This window comes from Triturus cristatus, chromosome 11 (assembly GCF_964204655.1).
Source record: "Triturus cristatus chromosome 11, aTriCri1.1, whole genome shotgun sequence".
Classification (NCBI taxonomy): Eukaryota; Metazoa; Chordata; class Amphibia; order Caudata; family Salamandridae; genus Triturus; species Triturus cristatus.
In genome coordinates, this window is record NC_140594.1 from 1,030,166,565 (window position 1) to 1,030,187,863 (window position 21,299).

Sequence of the window (21,299 nt, forward strand, 5' to 3'; positions counted from 1 at the left end):
CAGGGCATAGAAACCACGTTTGACCTCAGTCATCTGTTCAGGGGTTGGGAACTTGATGAAGTCATCCAGGTGAATCAACATGGCCTCCAAGAAATCATGCAGCACACCGCTGAACATGCTCTGGGACATGCCACCAACATGAGCTATGGTATATTGGAAGGTACCCGTGGCAAGGAAATGTAGGGCAGCCATTACCTTCAGCTGGGGTGTCAGTGCCGTAGGATACCTGTGCTGCGGTTGCAGGTGTGGTGCCAGTCTCGCCGTCAGCTCCAGAATCAACGGTTGGGTGAAGCGGTAGAGCCGGATCCTGTCATTCTCCTGCATGGTGGCCAAGTCTGGAATTCTTCGGGCAACAGGAGGCGCTCTGCAGTAATTTGGAAGTGACAAGGAAGAGTGAGTGCACTACGAGAACAACGCATGTCTACTGAGCACATGTAAATCTGCCAATACACACATGCCACATAGGGAGTCAGGCATGTGCTACATGCCCAGGACACGTATGGATGCAAGGTGACACTCCTTCCAAGACCCAGCCACACACGGTGATTGAGAACCTCCCCATGCCACGCCATGGGAATAGCTGTGTCCCAGTGCAAGTGAACAGCCCGACGCAAGACAGAAGTGACATACACCCACACATCAGCAGAAGTAGGATGCCGATTGTAGAGACTGGTAGCGGAACACCGGAGCCACAGGTCACATGACATTACACTAGGCCTGCCCACACACCTTGCCATGAAGGTGCACATGTCATGACTCACCACACATTCCTTGTGAGGATGCTGACATGGCCTTGTCACGCTACTCCGTGTCCCATGCATACATGTGCACCTCACATCAGATACCACATGTGGCATGGTGTGCGGAACAGTGTGCAATGATAATCTACACACAGACACATGTTGGTTGCTGCAACGGCTGCAGCTTTTGAGGGTGCTACAACATCAACCTGATGTAAATCCCGGACACATAAATGACATAGTCACATTGTGCACTGTGGGTAGTGACAAGTCAGGTTTCATGACCCCTGTACCGGCCATCATGGGACACTTCCGTGTGTTGGTGTCCGTGCCATGCCAGTGACGCTCACCCCAAGTGCGCAGTACGACATGCACACATGTCAAAGGAGTCAAGGGCATGCCTGGCACACATTGCACCCTCACACAGTACACCTGTACACATCTCATCATACATCTGGTGCCTCCTCCACTCAGGAGGCATGTTCCACATCACAGCCTGTCACACCTGTGCCCCACACATGTAGTAATGCACAGACGATGCCTTGATGTCCATTCCTGGACAAGTATGTCCATCCATGGACAAGTATGTCCGCCCTATTCCTACCTGTGTGTCGACTATCACCACAGTGATGTGTACAAACCGGCGTACTGCTGCTAAGAGGGCCTGTGTATGTTCCCCAATCACTGTGGGAGTGCTGCCGTATGTGTACCCATCGTGATGGCGAGCGTACAGGCATTTGTACGGTCCGTACCACAACGAGTACGCATACGCGTGCAGACCCATAGTGATAGTGAGCGTACATGCGAGTGTACGGCCCTCTCACTATGGGTCTGCACGCGTATGCGTACTCGTTGTGGTACGGACCGTACAAATGCCTGTACGCTCACTATCACTATGGTTCTGCACGCGTATGCGTACACGTAGTGGTACGGACCGTACACTCGCATCTACGCTCACTATCACTATGGGTCTGCACGCGTATGCGTACACGTAGTGGTACGGACCGTACACTCGCATGTACGCTCACTATCACTACGGGTACACAGACCCATAGTGATAGTGAGCGTACAGGCATTTGTACGGTCCGTACCACAACGAGTACGCATACGCGTGCAGACCCATAGTGATAGTGAGCGTACAGGCATTTGTACGGTCCGTACCACAACGAGTACGCATACGCGTGCAGAACCATAGTGATAGTGAGCGTACACGCATTTGTACGGTCCGTACCACAACGAGTACGCATACGCGTGCAGAACCATAGTGATAGTGAGCGTACATGCGAGTGTACGGCCCTCTCACTATGGGTCTGCACGCGTATGCGTACTCGTTGTGGTACGGACCGTACACTCGCATCTACGCTCACTATCACTATGGTTCTGCACGCGTATGCGTACACGTAGTGGTACGGACCGTACACTCGCATCTACGCTCACTATCACTATGGGTCTGCACGCGTATGCGTACACGTAGTGGTACGGACCGTACACTCGCATGTACGCTCACTATCACTACGGGTACACAGACCCATAGTGATAGTGAGCGTACAGGCATTTGTACGGTCCGTACCACAACGAGTACGCATACGCGTGCAGAACCATAGTGATAGTGAGCGTACAGGCATTTGTACGGTCCGTACCACTACGTGTACGCATACGCGTGCAGACCCATAGTGATAGTGAGCGTACATGCGTGTGTACGGTCCGTACCACTACGTGTACGCATACGCGTGCAGACCCATAGTGATTTTGAACGTAGGCATGCATGTACGGGCCGTTGCCATGCATTTGGGGTGCCCTAGGGCCCGGAAACGCACCGTACCTGTGTGTGATTCTCCTAATTACATAGGGGACAAGTATTAAGGCCTACATGCATGCTGGTTGTCATGGCGACCAGGTTCAAATTTCGATTTTGTTCTGGAAGGTGCACAGCAGAAGTCAGTTGGAATTCTTCTACTTTGTTGCAATGTGTTTGTGGGGCTGACATCATGCAGGAGAATGAAACCGATAGAGAACCCACAGACTGCTAGGTTTGAAGGGATTGGTGGAAACATAGGATGCAAATGTGAGTGACCAATCACTCTGTACTCCTGTGCATGAGACTGGGCAGAAGGCCACATATAAGGCAGCCAGGTCCCATGAGGGATTACTTGCCTGCACATCTTTGCATTTGTCGACCAAGCTGCTGCTACTGATTCCCTGGAACCATGTCAAGGGCTGTGGAGAGGACACAGCCATTCACCCTGGAGGAGAACATGGCTCTGCTGGATGTGATCCTCCCACAGTACCCCATGCTGTATGGGCGACCAGGGTATCAGGTGAGTGCATAGGCCACTGCCACAGACTGTCCCTATGTTGTGACTGTGTCTTCAGGCATTGTGACCCGGTGTGACACACATGCCATGTACTGTCGGGGGGGTACCAGGGGGGGGGTGCCTGATGTCTCCCAGCAGTGCCCTGAGACAGGAGGGGTGTGTGCAGAGTCCTCCCAGCAGTGCCCTGAGACAGGAGGTGTGTGTGCAGAGTCCACCCAGCAGTGCCCTGAGACAGGAGGGGTGGGGGCCTATAACTCACAGCAGTGCCCTGAGACAGGAGGGGTGGGTGTGGAGTCCTTCCAGCAGTGCCCTGAGACAGGAGGGGTGTGTGCAGAGTCCTCCCAGCAGTGCCCTGAGACAGGAGGGGTGTGTGCAGAGTCCTCCCAGCAGTGCCCTGAGACAGGAGGTGTGTGTGCAGAGTCCACCCAGCAGTGCCCTGAGACAGGAGGGGTGGGGGCCTATAACTCACAGCAGTGCCCTGAGACAGGAGGGGTGGGTGTGGAGTCCTTCCAGCAGTGCCCTGAGACAGGAGGGGTGGGTGTGGAGTCCTCCCAGCAGTGCCCTGAGACAGGAGGGGTGGGGACCTATCACTAACAGCAGTGCCCTGAGACAGGAGGGGTGGGTGTGGAGTCCTCCCAGCAGTGCCCTGAGACAGGAGGGGTGGGTGTGATGCACAGTGTGAGCCTTGATCATTGATTGTGACATTGCCATCATTCCACCTGAGTACCCACTATGGCACGTACTGCCTTTTCCCTCACCAGAGGATGATGTCCCTATGACAGAGGTGCAATGCGTTGGCTGCATTACATGCCATGTAGTAACCAGCTATTATGTTCACATATGTCTCTCTGTGACATGTGGCTGGTGTATTGATGTGGTGTCACTTGTACTTCCTCACAGGTAGGCGCCTCTGCCAAGGAGCAGATCTGGCTGACCGCCGTCAGTGCCGTGAGGCGTGTGGATGGTCGGAGGCGGAGCCTGTCCCAGGTGAGGAAACGCTGGCAGGATATCCGGTGCTGGACGCGGAGGATTGCACGGCTCCTGCTGGGGGACTCACCTGAGAGCCACAAGAACCGCGGCCGCCGCCGTCTGACCCACCTCCACAGGCGTGTGCTGCCGGTGGTCTTTCCAGACCTGGAGAGGCGCTTACAGGCGATGCAGCAGGCGGAAGGGGGTAGGTACATGTGCGTTTGTTGTGTGTCACCGGCATTTGTAAGGGCACAGTGGCATTAATTCACTGGCAGGGTTTAAAGGTGCTGTGCCCATCCAGTTTGCCCAAGTGTAGCGCTGCGCCCCTGCCACCCTTCCCCTCCTTGCAATGTGTTCCCTGGTCTGTGTGTAGTCACTCCTTCACAAGGTAATGTAGGCTGGCGCTTTGTCCACGAGAACAATGACTGTAGCATCATGGGTGGTGGTGGTGGGTAACAGGTTGTGGGACCTTGCCTGTGAACTGTCAAGTTCACTGCATGTGGGTTCCATGTCAGTTGGCACTGATGCTGGCTCCAGACATGGGAGTTGGTCTCTCATGTGTCATGCCTTACAGCGCGCATGTCCTATGTAGTGGCCTGTGACATGATGTGCATGAGTGTGCGCTACGCATAGTGCAGGGATGGTGACGTGTGTAGCAGTCATTCCCATTCAGCCATTCAGTAGCATGTAGTTGCGTGCCCAATACTGTCCCCTGGGGCACCTTATCCTCAGTGTTGTTTGTGTCATCATCAACGTGGACACTCTCACTGTCTACAGCGTAGGTTGTGCTCTGTGCCATTGTCCCCTGTCACCATGTATATAGACGTGCTATTATGTACAGGTGTCCACTGTGCAGCCTGACCTGATTGTCCCTCTTCATACTCACAGTTGCCAGTGCCTGTGTGTCTTGTTATACTCATCTGAGGATGGGCACTGGTACCTCATTATTTGTACAGGCGCACCTTTGCTGTTTTGCGTCCAATCTTGCCTTTTGCCTGCCACTGTGTTTATCACCCAGACTATGAGATGTTGGTGCCACCTGTGTCTCAGCAATTAGCATCGTGTGGGGGTTGCTTGGGGCGGGCAATGCCTATGTGTCAAATCCTGATTCCTAATTGCTGGGTCTGGACAGTGTGTGATGTTACTGGACACACACGCAAGGTGCAGTGACCGAGTTATGTTGGGCATGTTTGCAGCATTACCTATGCAGCATGTGTCTCAAGTTCATGGATATTGTCCCTGGTCATAGGTATTTTCACAAACGCTGTGTGGTGCAGAGGCAGTGCAGGATTGTCCCCAGGGCCTGGGTGCTATGTCAGACTCCGTTTCCTGTCATCAGCTATTGTCTCATGCTCTCCATGGTATTTCAGTGGCATGGTGGCTCAACCAACTGTGTTTCATGCCCTACATCGGTACCTTGTTTTGCAGATGTTAGGGATCTGCCTCTTCAGGCTATGCAATGTTGACTATGTAGATTGGACTCATGTGACAGATGTGTACAGGTGTCTGATTAATTTCTGTCTCTCCACCCTGCCCACAGCATCGTCGGGGGACACAGAGGGAGACATGGACACGGACCAGGCGGAGGGACCGAGCACCAGTGGCAGCCGTGACATCGGGGCTGGCACATCGAGTGGGACAGAGGCGGAGGATAGTGTGGCCGAGGACCTGTCGACTGGCACATCAGACTACGAAGCTGACAGGTCCGAGGAGGATGTCTCAGGGTTGGCGGAGGCTGCACCAGCAGCTGACAGTGGAACAACACCTGCCACCGCCCCCTCAGTTCCCACCAACCGCCTCCCACTTGCTCGTGTCCCTTCCCAGCGTGCCCGGTCACCGCATGTCTCCTTCCTGCCAGGCACCGCACCCCCTGCCCCTGTCTCCACTGCTGCCGCCAATGCTGAGTCTATGGACATCCAGCGGCAAATGCAGGTTGGTCAGGCTGCGATCCTGAATGTCCTCCATTCCCACGGGAAAACCCTCACCAACATCGAGGCATTCTTGGAGGGCATTCATTCTTTGCAGGCTGACCAACGCAACTTGCTGAGGTCCCTAGACTCCACACTGACTGCAGCAGTGGGTCTCCTGCAGCGCGACCTCCCCCCACCTACCCCTGCCCCATCCACACTTCCCACTTCCATGCCTGTCCCACGTACACCCAGACGTCGGCATGCACCCACCACAACAGACACAGGCACCACACCAGCAGGGAAGGTCCACCGCACTCCTCCTGACACGCACACACAGGGTGAGATAGGCACACCCACTGGGTCGGGGGGCAAACGTGTGACACGCAGCCAGAGTGGGAGTCCGCATTCCACACAATCCACTCCCTCCAAATCCCCTCCCCTCAGCTCTCCTGGCCACATCTCCCCCAAGGACTCCTTCATGGCCGCTCTGTCCCTGAGCCCCACAGTTACGCCACCACGCAAGCGGTCAAGGAAGTCCTCGGTCAGGGTGGTTGAGTCTCCCCCCCTGTCTCCACCCTCCCCCGGTGGCGCTGCAACCCATCCCTCTGAACCCCCCCCCTCCTTGGGGCCTGAGGTCACTTCGGGTGCAGGGGACTCCCTGGAGGACCTTGCTAAGGTGTGTAGTGCCATCCTGGCCTCCGCCTTTGGCCATGACACACCCCCTGTGGTTGAGTCCTCCATCCCTGCACCCACAACGCCGCCCCTTTGCCCTGATGTCCCTGCGGTGCCTGTTGCTTCCCCCCCCCCTGATGCCCTCACCAGTATGGAAGACGATGGCATTTGACTGTGCAGGCAAGGTAGGGGACACACATCCCACTGTGTCCCCCATGCAGCTGGGAATAATTGACTGCCCTATGGCCTTTGTTGACTTTGAACTGCCGTTGATCCACGGACATTGTGCTCATGCTGATTAAAGCTTTATTTTTTTTTTCATTATCACACTCCTGCTATGGTGGTATTGGTGTTGGTGGGGCTGCTACATTGTTTTGGGTGGTGTTTAAGGCTTTGGGTGTGTGGGATTTGTAGTAGTGTTCTGCTCTTTGGGGCCACCCTAGGATCTGTGTGCCATCACAAGGTGTTGGCTAACTTCCTTAGGTCATGTCAGCAGTTACTGCATGGTTCAATTGTCCCAGGGTGTATTCCTTCCTCTGTGTACCCAGTTTCTTCCCTGCAGGGTGTTCCCAATGTTTAGCGCAGAGCTGTGTCTACATGAGCTGTGTGTGTGACGGAGCCCTTCTACTTTGGCCATGCATGCATGGCCATGTCTCCACCTGCAACAATCGTGGCATCCTTGGTGATCACTGTACTTGTGTGTGGAGTCAGTTGACATGAGTTCATGGGGACATGTTCCCTTGTAGGCAGTATGGATGTGGGTAATTGTGGCATCACACACATGTGTTACACCCCTCCTGGGTGTGGACACTGCTGGGAGGACTCTGCACCCACCCCTCCTGGGTCTGGACACTGCTGGGAGGACTCTGCACACACCCCTCCTGGGTCTGGACACTGCTGGGAGGACTCTGCACACACCCCTCCTGTCTCTGGGCACTGCTGGGAGGACTCTGCACCCACCCCTCCTGGGTCTGGACACTGCTGGGAGGACTCTGCACACACCCCTCCTGTCTCTGGGCACTGCTGGGAGGACTCACCACCCACCCCTCCTGGGTCTGGACACTGCTGGGAGGACTCTGCACCCACCCCTCCTGTCTCTGGGCACTGCTGGGAGGACTCACCACCCACCCCTCCTGTCTCAGGGCACTGCTGGGAGGTCTCTGCACCCACCCCTCCTGGGTCTGGACACTGCTGGGAGGACTCTGCACCCACCCCTCCTGGGTCTGGACACTGCTGGGAGGACTCTGCACACACCCCTCCTGGGTCTGGACACTGCTGGGAGGACTCTGCACACACCCCTCCTGTCTCTGGGCACTGCTGGGAGGACTCTGCACCCACCCCTCCTGGGTCTGGACACTGCTGGGAGGACTCTGCACACACCCCTCCTGTCTCTGGGCACTGCTGGGAGGACTCACCACCCACCCCTCCTGGGTCTGGACACTGCTGGGAGGACTCTGCACCCACCCCTCCTGTCTCTGGGCACTGCTGGGAGGACTCACCACCCACCCCTCCTGTCTCAGGGCACTGCTGGGAGGTCTCTGCACCCACCCCTCCTGTGTCAGGGCACTGCTGGGAGGACTCTGCACCCACCCCTCCTGTCTCAGGGCACTGCTGGGAGGACTCCACACCCACCCCTCCTGTGTCTGGGCACTGCTGGGAGGACTCTGCACCCACCCCTCCTGTGTCAGGGCACTGCTGGGAGGACTCTGCACCCACCCCTCCTGTCTCAGGGCACTGCTGGGAGGACTCCACACCCACCCCTCCTGTCTCAGGGCACTGCTGGGAGGACTCTGCACACACCCCTCCTGTCTCTGGGCACTGCTGGGAGTGATGGGCACCCACCCCTCCTGTCTCAGGGCACTGCTGGGTGGACTCTGCACACACACCTCCGATTTCTGGATATGTGCGCTTGGCACATACACGGTGGGGTTACGCACACTGTATTAGAGGTGAGGGTACGAGTCTACTGACACTGGTGTGGTGGGGGTACGCTCCGTACGTCCGCGGGTGGGGGTACGGGTCGTACTTACACTGTTGGGCTGGGGGTACGCTCCGTGCGTCCGCGGGTGGGGGTACGGGTCGTACTTACACTGTTGGGCTGGGGGTACGCTCCGTGCGTCCGCGGGTGGGGGTACGGGTCGTACTTACACTGTTGGGCTGGGGGTACGCTCCGTACGTCCGCGGGTGGGGGTACGGGTCGTACTTACACTGTTGGGCTGGGGGTACGCTCCGTGCGTCCGCGGGTGGGGGTACGGGTCGTACTTACACTGTTGGGCTGGGGGTACGCTCCGTGCGTCCGCGGGTGGGGGTACGGGTCATACTTACACTGTTGGGCTGGGGGTACGCTCCGTGCGTCCGCGGGTGGGGGTACGGGTCGTACTTACACTGTTGGGCTGGGGGTACGCTCCGTGCGTCCGCGGGTGGGGGTACGGGTCGTACTTACACTGTTGGGCTGGGGGTACGCTCCGTACGTCCGCGGGTGGGGGTACGGGTCGTACTTACACTGTTGGGCTGGGGGTACGCTCCGTGCGTCCGCGGGTGGGGGTACGGGTCGTACTTACACTGTTGGGCTGGGGGTACGCTCCGTACGTCCGCGGGTGGGGGTACGGGTCGTACTTACACTGTTGGGCTGGGGGTACGCTCCGTGCGTCCGCGGGTGGGGGTACGGGTCGTACTTACACTGTTGGGCTGGGGGTACGCTCCGTGCGTCCGCGGGTGGGGGTACGGGTCGTACTTACACTGTTGGGCTGGGGGTACGCTCCGTGCGTCCGCGGGTGGGGGTACGGGTCATACTTACACTGTTGGGCTGGGGGTACGCTCCGTGCGTCCGCGGGTGGGGGTACGGGTCGTACTTACACTGTTGGGCTGGGGGTACGCTCCGTGCGTCCGCGGGTGGGGGTACGGGTCGTACTTACACTGTTGGGCTGGGGGTACGCTCCGTACGTCCGCGGGTGGGGGTACGGGTCGTACTTACACTGTTGGGCTGGGGGTACGCTCCGTGCGTCCGCGGGTGGGGGTACGGGTCGTACTTACACTGTTGGGCTGGGGGTACGCTCCGTACGTCCGCGGGTGGGGGTACGGGTCGTACTTACACTGTTGGGCTGGGGGTACGCTCCGTGCGTCCGCGGGTGGGGGTACGGGTCGTACTTACACTGTTGGGCTGGGGGTACGCTCCGTACGTCCGCGGGTGTGGGTACGGGTCGTACTTACACTGTTGGGCAGGGGGGTACGCTCCTTGCATTCGTGGGTGGGGGTTCGAGTCGTACTTACACTGTTGGCATGGGGGGTACGCTCCATGCATACGCGGGTGGGGGTACGGGTCGTACTTACACTGTTGGGCTGGGGGTACGCTCCGTACGTCCGCGGGTGGGGGTACGGGTCGTACTTGCACTGTTGGGCTGGGGGGTACGCTCCTTGCATACGGGGTGGGGGTAGGGTCCGTACATATCCGTCCCCACGCTATGTGATGTTTGTGCGGCCCGTACCCAGGCCTTTGCCACGTGGGTGCGATCCGTCCCGCCATTGTTGGGGTGACGTGTGTGGGCGTGGTCCGACTCGTACCCACGCTCTTCAGGCGTGGGTACGGGACGTACCTGTCTGGTTGTGTTGCCGGTTCGCGTGGTGACGGACTTCCGTTGTGGCGGTCGCTGGATTATCAGGACACGCCCCCACCCCCTCGTGGTGACCAGGGCATGGGAGTCAGGTATGTCCAGGCCATGTGTAGTGTGTCACTCATGTGGTTGTTTTGTGGCCTGCCCTGGTCGTGCCACCCCCACCCCACCCCACTTTCCCCCCTCCCTTAGTTATTCTGACCTTCTGCGGCGTCTGCGTCGTAACCTGTAGAGGAGGTGTACTGCTATGAGGGCAGGGATGACTCGTAGGTTCGGGTCCATGTCTGTCCGTCGCGTACTGGTACTCCTTGCTCGCGTCGTCCTGTCGCGTACGGGTCCTCCTTGATCGCGTCGTCCTGTCGCGTACGGGTCCTCCTTGGTGGCGTCGTCCTGTGTGTCCGTCACGTACTGGTCCTCCTTGTTCGCGTCGCCGTCTGTCCGTCGCGTACTGGTGGTCCTTGTTCGCGTCGTCCTGATTTCCCGGCAGTTTTTGGCTGCCGCAAAATATTCACCGTGCGGGGTGACGTCGGTGCGAATCGTGATTCCTGGGTCGTGAATGGCTGGCTGCGTGCGTCCCGACGTCAGGTCGGCGCTTTCCCGGATCGCATTGGTAGGTGTTTTTTGTTCGGTCGGTCTTTTTTACGATTCGTACGGTAATGGTGTACCCGTGCGAATCGTAATTCCATGTTTGTATATTTTGACGACCGGGTACGCGTCGGACGGAGAATATGCTCCGTCCGACGGTTCGTACCCGGTTTTTGCCGGATCGTGATCGGCACCAAAGTCTTTTGCCATTTCTGCAGCATAGTCTTTAAGCATAGGTCTAGGACAGTGCTATCCATGCCGCGTTGTAAAATGGCAAAAGCCAATTACCAGTCCAGGAACAGTATTGCATGCTCTGAATTGGCAAAATGCCAACCAAGCCAATCTGAAATGAGTAAAGGCAACCCCTGACACAGTTTTTCACTCTACTTAGAGCTCTTCAGAGAGGTATAGCTTTGTCCAGGCACAAGTTAATTTGTTTTCCACCTGACAAGAATTGTGGGTTGTATGGTTTGCCAGCCCTCAACCCAGAACCCAATTTCCTACATTGGTGTTCAGCGGTGAGATTCACTGCTCGTGTTTGTGTCATGCCATACAGTGATTTGTGTAATACTAAAATCCCAGTTAAATAAGTTGATACCACTTTGGGTTTTTGACCCTGCTCCTCAAGTAATTATTCCATCCATCACTGTTTTGTATACTTATTGTGTCGTACTAAGTGGGGCCGGTATGCCTAGATGTGGGTCCTATGCACACTGTGTCACTGGAACCAAGCTGCACCCGGTTGATGAATCCATAACTAGGGCGAAACCGGTCCTGGGTTGCTTGTGTTCTGGTTCAGGGGGGTCCTGGCCTGGCGGTTTGGGCTGGACTATTCCTGTTCGAGCAGGGTCAAGACTGATTTGCATATAGCTGGACCCAAACTGAGGTGGCATGGTGTCCAAAATAATGATGGATTGGGATGCGACACTGAGTGCGGATGCGGCACCAGCGGCTGGGATTAATACAATCATTCCATCCATTACTGCTTTGTATACTTTCTGACAAAAATACAGCACTGGTTGGATACACCAGTTCTTAATCCAGCACAGATGTACTCTTCTGAAGCCTCCCAGGACCTTGGAGGGCACTTAGAGGCACACACAGTGTCAGGAAGGGGTCAAACAGCAGTGTCCAGTCCGGGACCTGTTGCCACTGGTCAGCTGGGCAACTACAGGCAAAGGACTGTTGTGTCCCTGCAGCTTTAACAGGAGGTCAGCCTTATGACACAAGTCTGTCTGTTTGTTTTAGATATAACAGAACAGGTCTAGTCCTTTCAGGGCTCTTCTCAGGTCTCAGGCAGCAGGTTTAGTCTTCTCCTCAGGTGCCAGAGTGTTCTGAAGTGAGTGCCTGGAGGTGCCACATGTATGCCTGGCACAAGCTAGTGAGTGGGAATGACTACTGGTCATGCCCTAACCAATAGGGAAAATGTTTCTGGGGCCAATTCTACCCACTTTGGGCATTTTTAAGATGACGGACGTCACCTGCCACACTAAATTGAACTCCGAGGGCTGGGTATGTGTGTGGGGAGTGCACTATGGCACTCCTGTTGTTCTTCCACATCTAAAACTAAAATCCAGTTTGGGGCAGTCACTGTGCCCACAATATACCCAGAGACAGAAGTCTTGTAGAACAAAGCAATTTTTCCACCAGCCAGACAGTGGATACATAAGTATTGTTTTGGCATCCTGTTTTCTCCCATTGAAATGTGTCCCAAGTGTTGTATGTAGAACTGCCAAAGACCTGTCAAGAAGGATTTTACATTCAGGCAGTATTTGACACTGTCATGTCAAAAAGGATGCTCACAGCATTAACCTACATAATCTGTCAGGTTCAAAGGGTACATCTCTGCCTATTCAAGTCAGCCTATTCTTTGACCCTTAAAGGAATTCACATCTACTCACGCCAATTCAAATGCTAATTACTGGCTAGCAGAAATAGTAGAGCAAATGCAAATGGGCCTCCAGGGGCTTTAGGCAGAGAAAAGGTAAATTTCTAAAAGTACATTTTCCTTAATGTTCATTCAGAAATGTGACTTTACCAGTGAATTGGTTTTTCAATAATAATTACAAATAGTAGTTTAATAATTTTCTAGCTGTTTTTGAACCAAAATGAACATTCAGAAATGTAATAATGTAACCTAGTATTTTACTCTGGAACTGCCACGGTGTGGCGGGTGTTTGCTTGACGTACAGTAATAAAATATTGCGTCACATTAAAAAAAAACTAGAAACTCACTGGAAAAAGCAAAGGTTACAATAATGTTACAATTAGGTGAATTTGTCAGTAACAACATTAATGTTTTAAACTAAAAAAAACACAGAAATTCACCAGTTATAGTTAGCAGAGCTAACTATAACTTGCGCTCTCCACCATGCACTGCTCATGACTTTACATATTACATCACTCATGACAAGTTATATGACATAATTTACGACATCACTGATGGCATCTCAAATGACATAATTGATTACATCATCCCAGCATCTTATGTAAACATTACTCAAGCAGCCCCTCTCCCCAATCATTAATAAGCTCAGGACAACCCATCCTGTGGTGTCAAATATAATAAAACAGGAGGAGGGAGCCAGCAGACTCCCCTCCCCATGCCTTATTCCATCCCCTGGGGCCATCTCAATAAAAAGGGTAGGGGAGCCAGGATGTATGACGTTACAACGCATGCTATTACAACGCCTACCTTTACAACGCATTTTTTACAACGCAAACACTACTACAACGCAATACTTTACAACGGATACTGTTACAACGCCAAACATATTAAAATACTTAAAAGTGCTTTTACAACGAAAACCATTACAACGCATACCATTACAACGCAAAATAAATATATTTTTTATAAAAAAGTTCAATAAAATCTGGCACGGGATGCAGGGAAATTAGGGGTTTTAGGGTGGGGAAGTGTATTAAAATGTGGAGCAAAACTGAACGTAAATCTACTGAAATGCTTTACCAAATTACTGCGCGAGTATTAAAATTAATACTCGAGTATTAAAATTAATACTAGAGTATTAAAATTAATACTCCTGTTTGTTACAAACATTCAGTTTTAACACATTTAAAAATTTTACACAAATAACGACTAATCAAACAACAGTTCTTATACATTTAAATCATGATTATATCAAAAAAAAATTAAACGGATGAAAACAGAAGACACATACACTTAGGTGCCAATTCCGATCCGGTAAAAAAATTCCCCGTCCGACTCGTATCCGGATTTTTTTCCGTCCGAATCGTCAAAGTAGCGTACAAACTGCCAAGTACGATTCGAACGGAAAAAAGTCCATACGAATCGCATTGGGAAGATTTCCCCACACGTCCTCGGGTCGGGAAAAGTCACCGACACGTCCCCGGGCGAGAAACCCACCGTGCGGAAAAATAAAGTCCGACTGCGCAAGTACGATCCCTCCCGTCCTCCCCATTTCACAACCGTACGCAAAAAACACCGTCCGAACCGAACTCCCATAGCAACCATGGAGACATGTGCCCGCATACGCGCCGAACACCCCACCACCCCCCGCCCGCGTATGTACGCCCCGAACCCCCACCCGTGTATGTACGCACCGAACCACCAGCCGTGTATGTACGCACCAAACCCCCCCCCCAGCCCTGTATGTACGCACCGAACCACCAGCCGTGTATGTACGCCCCCGAACCCCCCCCAGCCGTGTATGTACGGACCGAACCACCAGCCGTGTATGTACGCACCAAACACCCACCCGTGTATGTACGCCCCCGAACCCCCCCCAGCCGTGTATGTACGCACCGAACCACCAGCCGTGTATGTACGCACCGAACCACCAGCCGTGTATGTACGCCCCCGAACCCCCCCCAGCCGTGTATGTACGCACCGAACCACCAGCCGTGTATGTACGCACCAAACCCCCACCCCAGCCGTGTATGTACGCACCGAACCACCAGCCGTGTATGTACGCACCAAACACCCACCCATGTATGTACGCCCCCGAACCCCCCCCCCAGCCGTGTATGTACGCACCGAACCACCAGCCGTGTATGTACGCCCCCGAACCCCCCCCCAGCCGTGTATGTACGCACCGAACCACCAGCCGTGTATGTACGCACCAAACACCCACCCGTGTATGTACGCCCCCGAACCCCCCCCCAGCCGTGTATGTACGCACCGAACCACCAGCCGTGTATGTACGCCCCCGAACCCCCCCCAGCCGTGTATGTACGCACCGAACCACCAGCCGTGTATGTACGCACCAAACCCCCACCCCAGCCGTGTATGTACGCACCGAACCACCAGCCGTGTATGTACGCACCAAACACCCACCCGTGTATGTACGCCCCCGAACCCCCCCCAGCCGTGTATGTACGCACCGAACCACCAGCCGTGTATGTACGCCCCCGAACCCCCCCCCAGCCGTGTATGTACGCACCAAACACCCACCCATGTATGTACGCCCCCGAACCCCCCCCCCAGCCGTGTATGTACGCACCGAACCACCAGCCGTGTATGTACGCCCCCGAACCCCCCCCAGCCGTGTATGTACGCACCGAACCACCAGCCGTGTATGTACGCACCAAACCCCCACCCCAGCCGTGTATGTACGCACCGAACCACCACCCCACCAGGGAATGTACGGACCGCACCCCCACCAGTGCATGTACGGACCGTACTGACGCCAAAAAAACACGTACTGAACCCGGACAAACCATATTTACACAAGGAGAGTCAAGTAGAGTTTCCCCACACCACCAAACAGGCCCAACAACCCCACAAACATCACATACACTCACCTGCAACTGCCAAACTGCCAAACAGAGGCCCAAAACTCAATCACTCCTCATAACACACCCACACAAATTTCAAACACAGCCACACCCACAAATGGACCAATAAAAATGGACCACACACACAAACCATGAGCCTTTGCAACAGACCCACTGCTGCCAGAGCCCACAGACGACCCACACCACCATACTTGAACCTCACACTTGCATACCTTCACACAACCACCTACACAAACACCCCCTCATCACATTCACACACACACCTCCACTACCACACCCACACACCCACAGCCATCCACACCCACACCCCCACAACCACACCCCACGCCATGTCCACCACCAAGAATCCAAAGTTCACAAAGGAGGAGCTGGAGATCCTTGTCGACGAAATCCTCAGAGTCGAGCCACAGCTCTTTGGGACATTGGTCAGACAGACCAGCATATCCGAAAAAACCGCCATGTGGCAGAGGATCGTCGATTCTGTGAATGCTGTTGGGACAACCAGAAGGACCAGGCACGAGTGCCAATCCAGGTGGTACGATCTGCGGAGGACGGTCAAGAGGAAGATGACTGACAATCACAACCAGGGGAACATCACTGGAGGAGGGCCGCCCCCCAGACCGGTACAATACCATCCCTGGGAGGAGAAGGTGATGTCCACGCTGGCGGTGGAGGGACTACACGGACTGCCAGGACTCCCAGACCCTGGTGAGTACACAAACAACTCACCTCACATGGGGGGGATGCCATACACAATCAATCATGCATGCCACCCCCCCCAAGCCACCACCGGACACAACAACACTCCACAAACACACACATGCCACTGGCACCTCCATGCCCCATGCATCAATCAGGGCCATGCCAAGTCACAGGCCACACAATACACCAACACAACACAGGATGTGGTCGATGCTGGGAGTGGGGGCAGCAAAACTAACATTGAGCAACTCACAAGCACACAACAATGCCCTCAGCCCATATGGCCCAGGGCACAGCCATACAAACTGTGTGTACCCACACAGTACTGTCTTGCCTGCAAATGATGGCTGCCATGCAGGATGCCATGGGTCTGAAGGCACAATTTGCACATAACAGCAGACAATGAAGATGCATCGCTCTGATAGAGTCTCAGCACACACCGCCACAGCAGCAGCCTACACTCAGACACACTGCCCAATGGGTGCCCGGAGAACAGGGACTAACTCACATGAACAAGCCAATGGCCATTCAAAGACCGGCTAACTGTGTGTGCCCAGGAAGCTGGCCTGAGGTGACAGAGAGTGACAAAGAGAGGGAGGGAGAGGGGGAATGAGAGGGAAGGAGACAGAGGGGGGACACAGGGAGACAGACAGAGGGAGGGAGTAGGGTGACAGAGGGAGACCGACAGAGGGAGGGAGGAGGGTGACAGAGGGAGGGAGGAAGGGAGACACAGGGAGACTAAATCACCCTTGGGTGGTGTGGCCATGTCCACTCGTCAGCCGGTGGACTGTGTGCATGCAGACCAGGTCTGGCAGTGCCTCAACCCCCCCTTCCGTAGATGAAGACCGGTCCATGTGTCAATCTGTGCACGAGTCCATCCGTGCTGCAGGCACAGACCTAACCACACACCCAGTATACCCACCCACCGTGTCGGTAAGAACCCTGTCACAAATGCTTCAGTCCCCTACCTGCAACATCAAATTGCCTTGCCAAAACACCATTTGGCCACGTACAGTGCAACACGTAAGGCGCCTCTGCATGGCTCGCTACGCCCGCACACCACACTGCTGACTGTGTACCCAAATAGATGCATCAACTAAGATTGTGTCTCACACATGCGTAAAGCCCTGACAGCTGTGGCCAAGGGACATAGCCATGCACAAGTGCACTGTGAGAGGAATGCAGGACAGATCCAACTACCCAGAGGAAGAGTGCCAAATCAGAAATGCATGCAACATGGATGCCACATGTGACACTGTCAACATTGTCTCTCTCACACACAGGTCAACGTCGACGAACACCCCCCAACACTGGGGGGGAAGTCACACAGGACCAGGCTCCGCGGGATGATGACCCCACCGCCAGCGATGACTCTCACCACTCCGTGGATGACCCAGACCAACCTGGCCCCTCTGGTGTCCAACCACCTGCAGCACCTGCGTCAGGTACAACTGTGCCAACCACCACCCCCATTCCTGCCACATCCCAGGAGACGTCCAGGAGCCCTGCCCGCACACGACCACCCAGCCAGTCTGCCCAGGAGGGACACGGTCCTCCGGGCACCCAGGAGGAGGCAGGCGGCAACGCAGATGCCATCCCTCAGGGGTCCCGGAGACCCGATGCACCCACAACGGCAGGCCAGGTGCACGTGGGCAGGGGTGGCGGGAGTGGAGGACGGCGGAGGCGCGAACCTGACCAGGCAGCTCAGGACCCGGTAGTGTCCCAGGTCAGCAACATCCTGGATACATACCGGCGTGACACCAGGGGCATGGACCAGATTGCGTCCACCCTCAATGACATCAAGGGGACCCTCCAGGAGATGAAGACCCTGCAGTCCCAGCAACATGCCTGTCAACTGCAACACCAAGGAAGGATGGAGGATAGACAGGCTGAGCTCGTGGCGGTGCAAACCCAAATGACCGGTGTACTCCGTCGGATTGCCGACAACATGGGCAACCCTCCCTGTGGCACCAGGCGAAGGCCATTACCAGACACAGGGAGGGATCAGGAGGAGGAGGATTCATCCGACGGAGCGTCACAGACATCGTCACGGACTGCTTCCGAGGGTCCCCGCAGGAAGGTGGGTCGTCCACGAAAAAGACTGTGAGAGTCAGCAGAACATCACCATCTCCCAGGTCACCTGGCCTGGCACCTGGCCCTCTGGCCCAATAGCAGCACATGACATTGTCTGCCACATGGACTTGCTGGTCACTGTCTGACCTATGTTGACGAAGACTGTGGCATGGACTCTGACATTTTGCTACGACAAGGATACCAACTCCCCCAGTGAACTTTGGATTCTACACTCCCGCTGTGCACCTCTTGTCATCCCCACAAACCCGTACCCCACCACAAATAAATTAATCACACTTACAAGATGATGCCGTGATTCTACATTATTACAATACATGTGTGTGTCGTACAGTCAAAGCATGCCTGATCTCAGAATTAACTCCAACCATCCAAACCGTGGGGTCGCAGTCTTGCCCAGGACACACATGGGTCCCAATGTCTCATCTGATACAGACATGGAGTACCAAACTCACCTGTGCTGGGCCCAACCAGCTGAGTGGTTCCCGCACAACTGTGGCTACAGACACATTCAGGGGAGCAACAGTCATGCGCAGAGGTCAGGGATCATGTGGAGTGACCTGGCTTGCCGCTCCCAGGTATGTCTAGACATGTGTCCCTACAATGTGCAGCATGCTTGCGTCAGGCGGATGTTGAGAATGGTGGCTAGGCCAAGGTTGGATGCATGGAGATGCCAGAATGCAGTTTAGGATCACTGTGCCACATGGTTGTGTTGGGGTTGTGGGCTGCATCATGAGTGTGGGCGTGGATCTAGAAGGTCATCCTGCAGCTGGCTGTGAAACATTCCCCCCATCCCGTTAGGACGTTGATGTGGCCTGGTTGCCCGACGCAGTAGCAGAGCTGTGCAGATGCACTCCGGATATGGACAAGTACCATGGGAGTCGTGAGGCACATGTCCGTAGACTGCAGGGTAGGATTCTACACAGATGTTGTAGTTTCCCTGGGGGATGGTCTCTCTTGCCTTGAGGTGGATGGAACTGTGCATCTTGTGCATAATACAGTTCCCACTCCCTGACAAACCCCTAGCATCTTGTCACTCTACACATAGACACATATGCACCACCTATGAAAACTATGCCAGACCTGCGGCACGCACAGTGGCAACAGGGCACCATTGACAGGGAAGAGGCACCTTGGAGACAGAGGGACAAATTTATTAGTCATGTGTGTTGGAATGACAATGATACTCTGTCAACACATACACAGGTCATGTGGATGTACATGTGGGAGCAACACTGGCACCCCCCATTGCAACACAGATGCTGGCATCCCATTGACCTGGCACACAAGTGACGGATAACAGCTAAACACCCCCTGCTGCCACGGAGAGGCCGCTATACACCATTGAGGCCCTGATGGGGCAATCACACACCATGTCAACCCGGTGCAACCTGTATGTTTCCGAGGCCAGTGTTACACACAATGATGGCCTCATCACAATCCCCAATCCCCTGCCACATGACAGTCACCAAGTCTGAGCATGGCTCCAGGTGAAGCCTGCCCCATGTCATGTTCCCCATGTAGGATCACCATGTATGCAAATGGAACACACATGAACCGGAGAAGTGCACACAGACTACAAACAATTCACACACCCAAAACGACGTGAGGCATCCCTTACCCTGAGGAGATTTCAACACTTGCCCGTGCATGTGACGCTGAATCAGCACATGTCGCTGTGTTCATGAGGAGTAGCAGGAGCACAACAATGCCACCAGCAGACAGCATGCACATGGACCTGTGGAAGAGAGACACACAAGGATTCAGCACAAAGGAGCACATCCGCAAGCATGTACTTAACACGTATCATGTTGTTAACATGACAGGTGACAATGATGACCCTCAGACAACATCCTTCCATTGCGCCATCACTTGAGTGACACTTCAATACACACCACTGACTCACTTGGCAGACATGCAGATGGACACACACATTGCAACACATGCCACACACGGCCCAATGCGTGCACACTCAGACACTGGAACTCACCACTAAGCAAAGAAGTTGCGTATGAGCCGACTCCGCATGTCCTCCACAGCCTCCTCCTCCTCCACATCACTTGCCCCGTCACCAAGCCCTTCATCCTCCACGGGTGGATGGTCCTGGTCATCTTGATCCAGTATGAGTGGAACAGCTTCCTCCACTGCCATGTTGTGCAGCATGCAGCAGACGATGATGATCTTGCACACCTTCACCGGGGCATATGGGAGTGCTCCGCCGGTCTTGTGGAGGCACCGGAATCGGCTCTTCAGAAGTCCAAACGTCCTCTCAATGACTCTCCTGGTCCGCCCATGTGCGTTGTTGTAGAGGTGCTCGGCAGCCGTGCTGGGGTTGCGGACAGGCGTCATCAGCCATGGCATGTTGGGATAGCCAGCGTCCCCTACAAGGAAACATCATGGACAGAAGTGTGTCAGCACAGGCAGTGAGATTGGAAGATGACGCCAAACACAGAACTGCCAGAGTCTACCCACCAACAATACATGCTCGCTCGTTCCGCAGCTGCAGCATCATTTCTGGCACCCTGCTACGCCTCATGATGAAGGCATCGTGTGCTGATCCTGGAAAGCGAACACAGACATGTGAAATCACCATGTTGGACAGACACACCACAAGGGCATTAATGGAGTGATAATGTTTGCGATTCCTATACACCACCTCCTGTGCCTGTGGTGGTACCAACGCAACATGTGTCCCATCTATGGACCCAATGACATGGGGCATCCCTCCCAGGGCATAGAACTCACGCTTGACATCTGTCAACTGCTCACGATTTGGGAATTTAATGTACTCATCCAGGTGAACCAACATGGCCTCTAAGAAATCATGCAGAACACGGCTGAACATCGTCTGGGACATGCCCCCGACATCAGCAATGGTATGTTGGAACGTACCCGTGGCAAGGAAATGTAGGGCTGCCATCACCTTCA